The sequence below is a fragment of the Chiloscyllium plagiosum genome, unplaced genomic scaffold (assembly GCF_037043375.1).
Source record: "Chiloscyllium plagiosum isolate Xiang-an unplaced genomic scaffold, Cpla_swu_hap1 HiC_scaffold_15, whole genome shotgun sequence".
NCBI lineage: Eukaryota > Metazoa > Chordata > Chondrichthyes > Orectolobiformes > Hemiscylliidae > Chiloscyllium > Chiloscyllium plagiosum.
Genome location: NW_028270153.1, coordinates 55,047,756 through 55,059,817, shown reverse-complemented (window position 1 = coordinate 55,059,817; position 12,062 = coordinate 55,047,756).

The following is a 12,062-nucleotide window of genomic DNA, read 5'->3' as shown; positions in this document are numbered from 1 at the left end:
GTAAAATAAAAAAAGGTGCAGCACGGAAGAGAATCAGACAGCCTTACCTAGGATAAGGATAAACTTCGGGATGTAAGAAACTGAGAGGTCACCCAGTAAAGCCAACAGCCTCTAAGGATAAAAGTGTAGGTGCTAACAGCACAGAGATACTAAGGAGAAGTGTCTAACTATGCTAGCAGTGATATTTGCATGAAACATAAGATAAATCACAAATGAGGGAGTATATCTGCACATTATATCTTTCATTCACCAGACCACACATTCCTCATTCAGCTTAATCCACCACATTCCCATGACTTACCCAGCATAATGCAATGACACTCAGGACTCATCCCTAACAGTCTCATTAAAGCTATACATTTTACAATCATGGAGGTCACGCACATGCCTCTCCTGGCCTTCACAAATCATTATACTGCCATATTTGGCCTATCATCCAAGCACTGATTCAGTCACTGAAAATCTCTTCTGCAGGAGAAGGTGGCTCAAACAAACAGTCGAGGCAGTCCATGGATAGAAAACCACCAAGGATACATTCATTTAGTATAACTCTCTCATCCTCTATACTTCCCCTGTGCCTGATGAAAATTGAAGCATTATGGCAAACTATTCCATTATTTCTACTTGCACCTCCTTTAGCAACCTGTATGGAAGCTATCTGGACCAGAGGTATTATCCATTCTAAACTTTCCAGTACATAGTTCCAATAATTATTTCTGTCTCATGCATTGCCTCTACCACCTTTACTTTCACCAAGATATTATTAGTCAAACCAATACAAAACTCTCGTTGAGTATTCTAGCCTTTATATTTGTGCCTCTAAGCAAATTTCATCCTCTATGTCCCCAAAATGTCTCACCCCATGGTATCTGCTTACTATTTTAATGCTGGTAGCAAATTTTATGATTTAGATTTGATTTCCCTTTTATATTAAATGTTACTTTAAATATCTTTTCTCTCTGTCCTGGTTGTATTTCCTTTACAATTCTTCGACTAACACACTGGGTAGGTCTAATGGAGCTGAGTGGACCATTGGCTCCAACCCCTCGTCTTCCCTTTCTTGAGGCTATGATCAGTTGAATCCTAGAGTGTTCTTATTCAGCTCAGTTTCTCCTTCATTGTTGAACACTGCTGCCAAATTCAAATCTACCTCAATGTTATAGCCTCAGAAACAGATGTCCTCAGAAGCTAGCAGGGATGATTCTATAATGGTCATCTCACTGAACTAGTAATCCAGAGGGCCATGCTTAAGCTAATAATCTGGGGCCATGACTTCACATCTCACCATGACCACTATTTGAATATAAATTAAATGAATAAATCCAAAATATAAAGTTAGCTTTAGTAATAGCAACATGAGAATTTCAGAATTGAAAAAGGGTCACCTTTTGAAAAAGGACTCGAAACATGTTTTTCTCTCCTCAGATACTGCCAGACCTGGTGATTCCGCTAGCAATTTATGCTTGTGTTTCAGATTTCCAACATTCACATATCATTGCTTTATTTGCAACTCACACAAGGTAAACAGCTTTCCATTCTCACTCCAGAACGGTTGCAGTCACCTGCTCTCTGACACATACCGGTTTAAAATCAGGGCTCCAAAAGTTAATTATTTTTTAAAAATCATATGCATAGAAAAAGCCCACTCTCACAAGCTCAAATTCCAAACTCCAAAACAAATGATACTTACCACTCACCTTACCTGAAATGCCCTATCTGTGTCTCCGCAATGATCTTATATTGAAGACTTTCTCAATGAAGCAGGTAAGTTTGTCAGACAGGCTGGCCCACAGGCTGCAATCCCTCTTGTCGAGAATACCCATTACTGTCTGGAAATTATCTTCCTCTGCCTCCCAATTAATATTACAATGTTGGCCTTGACTGGGTATTTCTCTTCCTGGATGGTTGAGTTGAGGTATAAACTGCACTCATCCATTCTGAACATGTGCTCTTTGCAGCAGTTGTCAGCATGTATCACTGTTTTTCTGAAGCATGCAATTGTATTCGGTTTTTATGTTCCCAAAACACATCAAGACAAACTAGACACTACTTTCTGAAGTATTATTTGAGGTAAATTTCTCAATTCAACCTTCCTTTTGATTAGAAAATGCTCAATTTTATCTTTAAAACAACAAAATGATAAACAGTAACTATTGTTTTTGTTAAGATGTAGTTAAAATATTGCAGATCAGGAAAGTTTTTCAATTCCTTTGTTAAAAGGTTAAAGATAAATTCAATTTTATTCTGACAAATGATTCAGACTTTTCAAAATAGAACAAAGAACATAGAACGTTACAGCACAGTACAGGCCCTTTGGCCCTCGATGTTAATTTTGGATTTTGCATGACTGAGTGCCATTGTGTTGGTCGTGGTCTTTGTTGTTTTAATTGTGAATCCAAATTTTGTTAAAAGTTTAACTGCAGTAGGTCAACAGGCTTGACCCTGACAGTGCCACCAGACTTCAGGAGAGTTTAGATTCTACTGAAGTCAGTTCCTAAATTAAACATTGATAATGTAGAATTTGTGTTTTACCAAGTCTATTGCCAGAGGTATCATGAGGGGCATAGATAAAGTAAATAGCAAAGATCTTTTCCCAATGGTGAAGGGATTCAAAATTAGAGGGCATATTTTTAAGGTGAGAGGAAAAAGATTTAGAATACACCTGAGGGAAAACTTTTTGTTTGTATGTGGAACGAACTGCCAGAGGAAGAAGTGGATGCAGGTACAGTTATAATACTTAAAAGACATTTAGGGAAGTCCATGAATACAAAAGGGAGGGATATGGGCCAAAGACAGACAAATGGGACTAGGTTAGTCTGGGAAACATGGATGAGTTGGACTGAAGGGTCTGATTCTGTGCTGTATGACTCAATGACGCTATGACTCTATGAAATGCATAGATCAAATAATGTTAAGAAAGTGGTGTAATCTTGGGAATAAGTGAAGCAACTGTGATTTAGTTTATAAGCAGCACAGTGTTAGCTAACAATGTACAGACACCTGCTAAACTATGTTTGAGGCACTTAAAAAAACAATAACTTGATCATTGACATTCAGTTTGAGATCTGTCAGGATCACTTGGCTCCTGACTTCATTACAGACTTGATCCAAACAGATGAGAGTTACTGCTCTTGACAACACGATTATGTTTGATTGAGCATGGCATCAAGGAGCCCTAGAAAAACTGGACTCAATAGGAATTGGGGAAAGCTGTCTGCTGATTGGAGTCGAGGCTAGCATGAAGGAAGATGGTTGTGGCTGTTTTAGGTCAATCATCTCAGCTACAGGACATCACAACATTAGTTCCTCAAGGTAATGTCAGGCTTATCTATTCTCAGAAACTTCATCAGTCAGCTGCCTTCGATCAGAAGTGTGGATGTACCCAACTGCACAATGTTAAGCACCATTCATGATTGCTCACACACTAAGGCAATGCATGTCCGTAAGTGGCAAGACCTCGACATCAATATCTTGAATACAGAATATTACTCATATTTCCCTATCCTCTAGAGGAAAACATTGAACTGTATAACAAAAAATAAAATTGGATCCAAATTACATGGGATTTGATTGTGTAATTTCGAACTGTCACTCACAGTTGACTGTTTTGGAGTAGGTTGAGAGCACAGGATTGGGAGGCTTTTCCTACCCTGACTAGCTGGTTTGACATCAGACAATAAAAGCAACACAATGCTGCAAAAAGACCAGTTAACCATGCATCACCATCAGTAAATGAGGCCATTTTTTGAATAGGCTAGTTCATCAACTTAATCAGCACCCATCTTATCAGCTTAGCCTTTCACACCTTCTAGCATTATTATAGTATGGACTTTTTACATGATGCAGTGCAGCAGGTTTCTTTGATGGTACCTTGCAAAAATAACACCTCTATTAACTCAAAGATCAATGGTAGCAGGTCCACAGGGTCCCTGTCACCTGTAACTATTCTCGCAAAGTGATACACCATCCTGACTTGGTCATATGTTGTATTCACTGGAATCAAAGTTTTAGATTTTTGTAACAATCAGCATGCACTTCATCTCCCATACAGGACTTTTACAAGAGCAAAGACACATCAATTCCTTTTCTAGGGGTGCTATGATTAGGAAAAAGTGTTAGTTTTGCTAGTAAAACTAGCCATCTTAAAGATACAGCATGCAATAACTGGAGATAGCATATCATGTGGTGGCATGCACAAGTCAATTGTTTTCATCTGCAGGTTACCACCAATAATACCACTTTAATTTATGATTTGGTGAACTGAGCATAAATTAGATATCATTACATGTAAAATCTGTCATAAACATGCACTTTAGAATGTACTTTTAATTTAAATGCTTCTGCTTTAAAAATGTTCTTTAAATACTTATGAGTGTTTACTAGGGTGCATTGTGATTAGTATAAAAATATGTCATTTATGAGAAAATGTAAATATTTAAAATGATTGCCTGGTCCACCAAACACACGTAACCTAACTGTAAGAATTTAAATTATTTTAAAAAATAACTATATGATATCATTTATTAATATATTCAAGTATAGTAAATAATAAACCAATGTAAGTAGTATATTGGAAATAGCATTTTTAAAAGCATTTAAAACACGCATACTCATTTCCTGGGCTTGCAAAGATCTATTTTTTTAGAACCTTCTCGAGTTACCACGTCCAAACTGACAGAATTAGTAAAATCTAGCAATAATGATGGATTCAATGTAACGGATCTGTCCAGATTTGTAGGCAGGGAAATCTTCAAATATGATTTTATTGTGCAAGAAAGAAAGCTGAAAAGAATTGTAGAAACTTGTTTTATGTTGCACGTAATTTCAGTTGGAAATGTTGCAACCGTTTGTTGATTTCAGCAACTAACGCTGAGAAACTTAACACCAAAGAGTGGAAGCCCTGTGATTTTAGCTTCTGTCTGTCTGTGTCTTACAGAATAAAATTGAATGTAAATGAAGGCAGTCCAAAATGTTTAACTGAACATTAATTTCGCGAAATCAGTTTATTTTAAAATGCCTAGTAACTAATAAATTGATTTTTTTTACTTAGCAGTTACTAAGCTTCACTAATCTAAATAAAGTGCAATCATATGTAAATTTGTGAATTATAAAAGTGGATTGTTTTATAACTGATTTCTTAATGCTAAAGGCAGAGGTGTTTCTAACTTTGCATTACTTAAAATAAGAGCCTTGGTATGCAGTTTGCGAGAATCATTAAAGACACATTACATGTTATATAGTGTCTAGACATTAAGCAAAATCCGCTCATCTCAGCTGAAGTAAGTCTAAAACTTGGACTAGTAACCCATAAAGTGCTAGAAAAGATATGCAGTGTTTTGAAGGTCAATTATCCATTTGAGTGTTGAACAGATCCGAGCAGATTAGAATAACATTTTATCTGCCTTAGATGTCTTTTGGTGGATATCTTGAAGTAGATCAACTCAATACCTGCCAAGGATTGTTCTAGCTACCTTCAACCACAGCCTGAAAGATAGGAGAGAGGAGTTGGAACAAAAGGATATAATCAAGAAAGTACCAACTCCTACTGACTGGTTTAGCAGCACAGTAGCAGTGAAAATGTCTGGAAAGCTGAGGGTTTGTGTGGATCTGAAGGATCTCAATCAATCTGAAGATATTGTTCCAGAGATGTAGAGGAAAGGATAGCAAAGATGATTCTCGATAGGAGTGAAAGAGACAGGGTAGCTGTCATGGGGGACTTCAACTTTTCAAATATTGACTGGGAACACTATAGTACGAGTACTATAGATGGGTCAGTTTTTGTCTAGTGTGTGCAGGAGGGCTTCCTGACACAGTATGTAGACAGACCAACAAGGGGTGAAGCCACATTAGATCTGGTACTGTGTAACGAGCCCAGCCAGGTGTTAGACTTGGAAGTAGGTGAGCACTTTGGTGATAGCGATCACAATTCTGTTATGTTTATTTTAGTGATAGAAAGAGATAGGTGTATACCACTGGACAAGAGTTACAGCTGGGGGAAAGGCAATTACGAAGCGATTAGGCAAGATTTAGGAAGCATAGAATGGGGAAGGAAACTACAAGAGATGGGCACATTAGAAATGTGGAGCTTATTCAAGGAAAAGCTCCTGAGTGTCCAAGATAAGTATATACCTGTCAGGTAGGGAGGAAGCTGTAGAGCACGGGAGCCGTGGTTTTCGAAGGAAGTGGAACCTCTGGTCAAGAGGAAGAAGAAGGCTTATGTTAGGATGAGATGTGAAGGCTCAGTTAGGGTGCTTGAGGATTACAAGGTAGCCAGGAAAGACCTAAAGAGAGAGTTCAGAAGAGCCAGGAGGAGACATAAGAAGTTGTTGGCGGATAGGATCAGGGTAAAGCCTAAGGCTTTCTATTGGTATTTAAGGAATAAAAGAATTACGAGAGTAAGATTAGTGCCAATCAAGAATAGTAGTGGGAAGTTGTGAGTGGAGTCAGAGGAGATAGGGGAAGCACTAAATGAATATTTTTTGACAGTATTCACTCTAGAAAATGACAATGTTGTTGAGGAGAATACTGAGATACAGGCTACTAGACTAAGTGGGATTGAGGTTCACAAGGAAGAGGTATTAGAAATCCTGTAGAGTGTGAAAATAGATAAGTCCCCTGGGCCAGATGGGATTTATCCTAGGATCCTCTGGGAAGCCAGGGAAGAGATTGCCGAGCCTTTGACATTGATCTTTAAATCATCATTGTCTACAGGAATAGTGCCAGAAGACCGGAGAATAGCAAATGTGGTTCCTCTGTTCAAGAAGGGGAGTAGAGACAACCAGTGAGCCTTACTTTAGTTGTTGGTAAAGTGTTGGAAAAGGTTATAAGAGATAGGATTTATAATCATCTAGAAAAGAATAATTTGATTAGGGATAGTCAGGGTAGGTCGTACCTCACAAACCTTATTGAGTTCTTTGAGAAGGTGACCAAACAGGTAGATGAGAGTAAACCGGTTGATGTGGTGTATATGGATTTCAGCAAAGCGTTCAATAAGGTTAACCCAATGTAGGTTATTGTACAAAATGCAGAGGAATGGGAATGTGGGGGTTTGAATCAGTAATTGGCTTGCTGAAAGAAGACAGAGGGTGGTGGTTGATGGGAAATGTTCATCCTGGAGTCCAGTTACTAACGGCGTACTGCAAGGTTGGTGCTGGGTCCACTGCTGTTCATCATTTTTATAAATGACCTGGATGAGGGCGTAGAAGGGTGGGTTAGTAAATTTGCAGACGACACTAAGGTCAGTGGAGTTGTGGATAGTGACAGGATGTTGCAGGTTACAGAGAGACATAGATAAGCTGCAGAGTTGGGCTGAGAGGTGGCAAATGGAGTTTAATGCGAACAAGTCCAAAGATGTGCACGTCAAGTGAATTGGCCATGCTAAAATTGCCCGTAGTGTTAGGTAAAAGGGTAAATGTAGGGGAATGGGTGGGTTACGCTTCGGCGGGTCAGTGTGGACTTGTTGGGCCGAAGGGCCTGTTTCCACACTGTAAGTAATCTAATCTAATCTAAAATAAAGGTGTGTGGTGATTCACTTTGGTCAGAGTAACCGGAATGCAAAGTACTGGGCTAATGGTAAGATTCTTGGTACCATAGATGAGCAGAGAGATCTCGGTGTCCAGGTACACCTTGAAAGTTGCCACCCAGGTTGACAGGGTTGCTAAGAAGGCATACAGTGTTTTAGCTTTTATTAATAGAGGGATCGAGTTCCGGGACCATGAGGTTATGCTACAGCTGTACAAAACTCTGGTGCGGCCGCACTTGGAGTATTGTGTACAGTTCTAGTCACCACATTGTAAGAAGGATGTGAAAGCTTGGAAAGGGTGCAGAGGAGATTTACTAGGATGTTGCCTGGTATGGAAGGGAGGTCTTACAAGGAAAGGCTGAGGGACTTGAGGCTGTTTTTGTTGGAGAGAAGGTTGAGAGGTGACTTAATAGAGACATATAAGATAATTAGAGGGTTAGATAGGGTGGACAGTGAGAGTCTTTTTCCAAGTATGGTGACGGCAAGCACGAGGGGGCATAGCTTTAAATTGAGGGGTGATAGATATAGGACAGACGTCAGAGGTGGTTTCTTTACTCAGAGAGTAGTAAGGGTATGGAATGCTTTGCCTGCAACGGTAGTAGATTCACCAACTTTAAGTGCATTTAAGTCGTCATTGGACAAACATATGGACGTACATGGAATAGTGTAGGCTAGATGGGCTTCAGATTGGTATGACTGGTCGGTGCAACATCGAGGGCCGAAGGGCCTGTACTGCGCTGTAATGTTCTATGTTCTATGTTCTATATTCCACTGTGTCATGCCAACCATTCAAAAGGTCCTGCCATAATTTGCCAAGGCAAAAGTATTTACAACTTGATGCAAGAGATGTTTATGGCAAGTGAAGTTGGATGAAAACAGCATTCCTTTAACTCTGCTCTGAATGCCATTCAGGAGATATGGATGTTTGTGTGTGCTGACTGATGTTTCAATCGTTCCAGAGAAGTATCAATGCAGATAACATAAGATAATCAGTGAGTATCACAGAGCAGAAGCTATTGTGAATGATTTGTTGGTCTATGAAGATGCAATGAACTAAATCATTATTCATCACAATCAGAATCTAGTTCGTCTGCCAGATGAATCTAAGGGCACATCAGAAAAAATGCTTTGAGTTGACAGTGAAGGATTTTGTCCAGATCCTGATAAGGTGAGGGCTTTGGTAACCAACAGATATGAAAGCACCAATGATTTACTGAATTTGTGAAACATTTATCAAAAATCCAGCCTGATTTGTGATCAGAGTGAGAATATATAAGAAAGCTCACTGCTAAGGATGTGTAATGGTATTGGAACAAGGAGCAGATTTCACTTGAATCAAACAACTCATTATAATAACAACAAGTGTTGAAGTGCTATTTTATCAATGAGGAAGTCATCTCATAATGTGATGTTAGTGAGATAGGATTTGGAACAAGCCGAATGTAGAATCCAGGGTATTAATGCAAACCAAATGATTCTATGCTCAGATTGAGAAAGAGTGCTGACTGTAGTCTTTGGTTATGAATATCTTAGTCATTACCATTTTGAGAGGTGTAAAGGATCAGTGGAGTTCAACCATAAGCCACTCAAATCTTCCTCAAAATGCTTCTATCTGCTTCAATGCATCTGCAAGGAGTGTTACTTTTTTTTTAACAGAAATACAATGTAGATGCAAAATACAAGTAACTGAGTAATGTGAGGAGCAGCATGAAGACTGGGACAACACTACTATCATAGGGCAAGCCAGACAGAGAACAGCCAGGGAATTCCTAGAGGCATGGCATTCATCCACAAACTCCATCAACAAACACATCGACCTGGACCCAATATACCAACCACTACAGTGGACAGCTGAAACTGACAACCGGAAGCGGCAGGGACAGACTGGAGGAAACATCAAAGAAGCGCTTCGCAGGAGGCTCCCAAGCACTGATGATGTCGCCTAGCCATGGGACGAAACGTTTGCAACAAAAACTTCCAGCTCGGCGAACAGAACCACAACAACGAGCACCCGAGCTACAAATCTTCGCACAAACTTTGAGCAGCATTCCCTATGAAGAAAATTGAAATCACTAAGACACAGTGTGAAGTCTTCCATAGTAGATGAGAAGCAAAGTAGATGCTCTGGAAATTATCAAGCAGTGAGACATTGAAATCTGGCAGACAAGCATCTTGGCCAATAAAAATGCAACCCGACAAGATGCGACTGAGCATGTGCTGCAGGAGGGGCCAATGAATGGATAGCCTGAAAGTATCAAGCCCCGCTACAGAGAATACTGAACAGACAAAAAAAGAGATCACAGTCCAAGATTGCATCTTGTACAAAGGAAATAGACATGTTATCACTAAGAATATGAGAAAAAAGAAGCCCAACCTTGAAGGCTAGCAAGGAGTTGAGCCTAATCTGGAGAAGGAAAGGGAAGTGACCTAAGAGTCCCCAATGAGTAATGAGATTAAGGACTACATCTGCCAGTGCACTGCTTATAATGAATACCAAGTCAAGCAAGCCAAAGAACTGCTGATTAATCTCTGACATCCCAGATAGACCATGAATGAAGCTTGGAGATCTCTTCAATCTCACTGGAACTGATTATCTCATCATTGTCAACTAATATCATAAGTATTGGGAGTCAGACCAGTTGACATCTTTGACTACCAGTGGAATTATATGTTGTCTGTGCTTTGGATGCCTCAATGAGTTTATCTACGAACAAAACTTTATCCAAGTGCTCTTGTTGATGCGGTGGACAAAGGGACACAGAATTAATTTTGTGGTTCAATTTGATTTTATTATCAAAATATTCCTTCTGAAAAATACCATTTCCAAAATTCCCATGATATTTACTCTCGCCCTATCTACCTGAGAAAGGATATAACCCAGAATGATCCACATATTTGAGTTCGGCCATTGGAGTATCCTTCTTCTCCAACATAGGGCTGGCTGTTTTCCATGCAGATGGATCTTACAAGTCAGGGTGTATCTTCTCTCACTTTTTCTCTCTCTCTCTTTCTCTAGCTAATCAATGATCCACTACTGGGCCATGTCAAGTATTGACTGAGCTATCACTGACAGGCTAGTGCCCAAGTGTATGTTCTTATCCCCTTGCTCCTGACCTTCCAAAATAATTTGTGGCCTTTGGCCATGGGCTAATGAGTTGGATCCAAATCATCCAAAGGAGTCAAGCCAATGCACTTCAATATTGCCATGCTGGGGAGTGTAAAGTGCACATACTTAGGCAGTCAAGGTGCCAGAACATCTGATCGATACTTCTCCAATACACACCCCTAGGTTAGTTGTAATGGGATCCCCTTGAACCTTTATAATCTTTTTGACCTTGTTTCCACTGTTCTCTGTAACCAATAGCTGCAGTCTGCTGTTAATTTAGTTTGGCAATTTTCTGCCAGGCCTGATTCCTCTGGCTGAGTCAATTCCGAATGTCCAATTGTTTTGACCATGGTCACTTGACCACGTTTAGAATGCCTGAAAGTTAGATTTCAATCATTACAGCATCCCAGACACTGTGATGAATGGAAATGACATTCAATTCACAAGTGAAAAATTCAGACATTTCATAAATGATTGGAAAATCAAAGATCTTGTTACACCTCAACACAGTCCACAGTCAAATGAAAACACTGAGGCTACAGTGAAAATTGCCAAAAAGATCAAAAAGAATTGAATTAATCCAATATAGATTTAAGCAAGAATATCCTTGAAATGCACACTCTGAAACCATGGAAAGTAGTCCAGTGCAAAGAATAATGACACTGTGCACTGAACTAGCAAGATAAAGAAACTCAAAGCAGTAACAGACGTACATGACAAACTCAAGGTGAAATGACAGAAAGGCAAGTTACACTTGGATAGAACAACCAAGTCAGTGATAGAGTTGGAGAACCAGGCAGAGTGCAAATGTTCTATGCTCTCAACAAAATATCATCCTACGTGGCAGGTTAGGACCTGTGTACAACTGTGTCACTTTGATCACACATGGTGAATGTTAAGGACTCAATATATCATTCAGATATCTACAAACAGCTAGAGAAGTCTCTCCCACCACTGCAGGCAGTGGATCTAGAAGAAATGAGTTTACTGCCTGCCACAAAGTACAGAATGACCATCAGTTCTGAAGGTCCACTTGTTCCCCAGCAACAGAAATGGATTAGTGCCAATAGTTATCTTCACAACAGCAGTCGTCCCACCATGAAAACAACACCCCCTCAAAAGGAAAGTAAGCAGATACAGGAGGATATCAACAATAATGCACATGAACAATTGGGAGACCTACTCCATGTGATGTAAGACTGCATGCGCATTGCAGAGACTGAAGAAAGTGGAACTGACGTGACATTGTTTGTTAATGAATGATAATTTTCTTTGTGGTAATATGTTTGGACGATTTGCATAACTTATATCTGCAAATTATAATGCTTACTTTTTTAATGAAATGCAAGATTTTTGGAAAAGGGCAATTGCATACTTACTGTACTTACTGCCTTGCTCTAAGTGCCTTTGCTTACAGTCTCTGCTAGCAGCCAC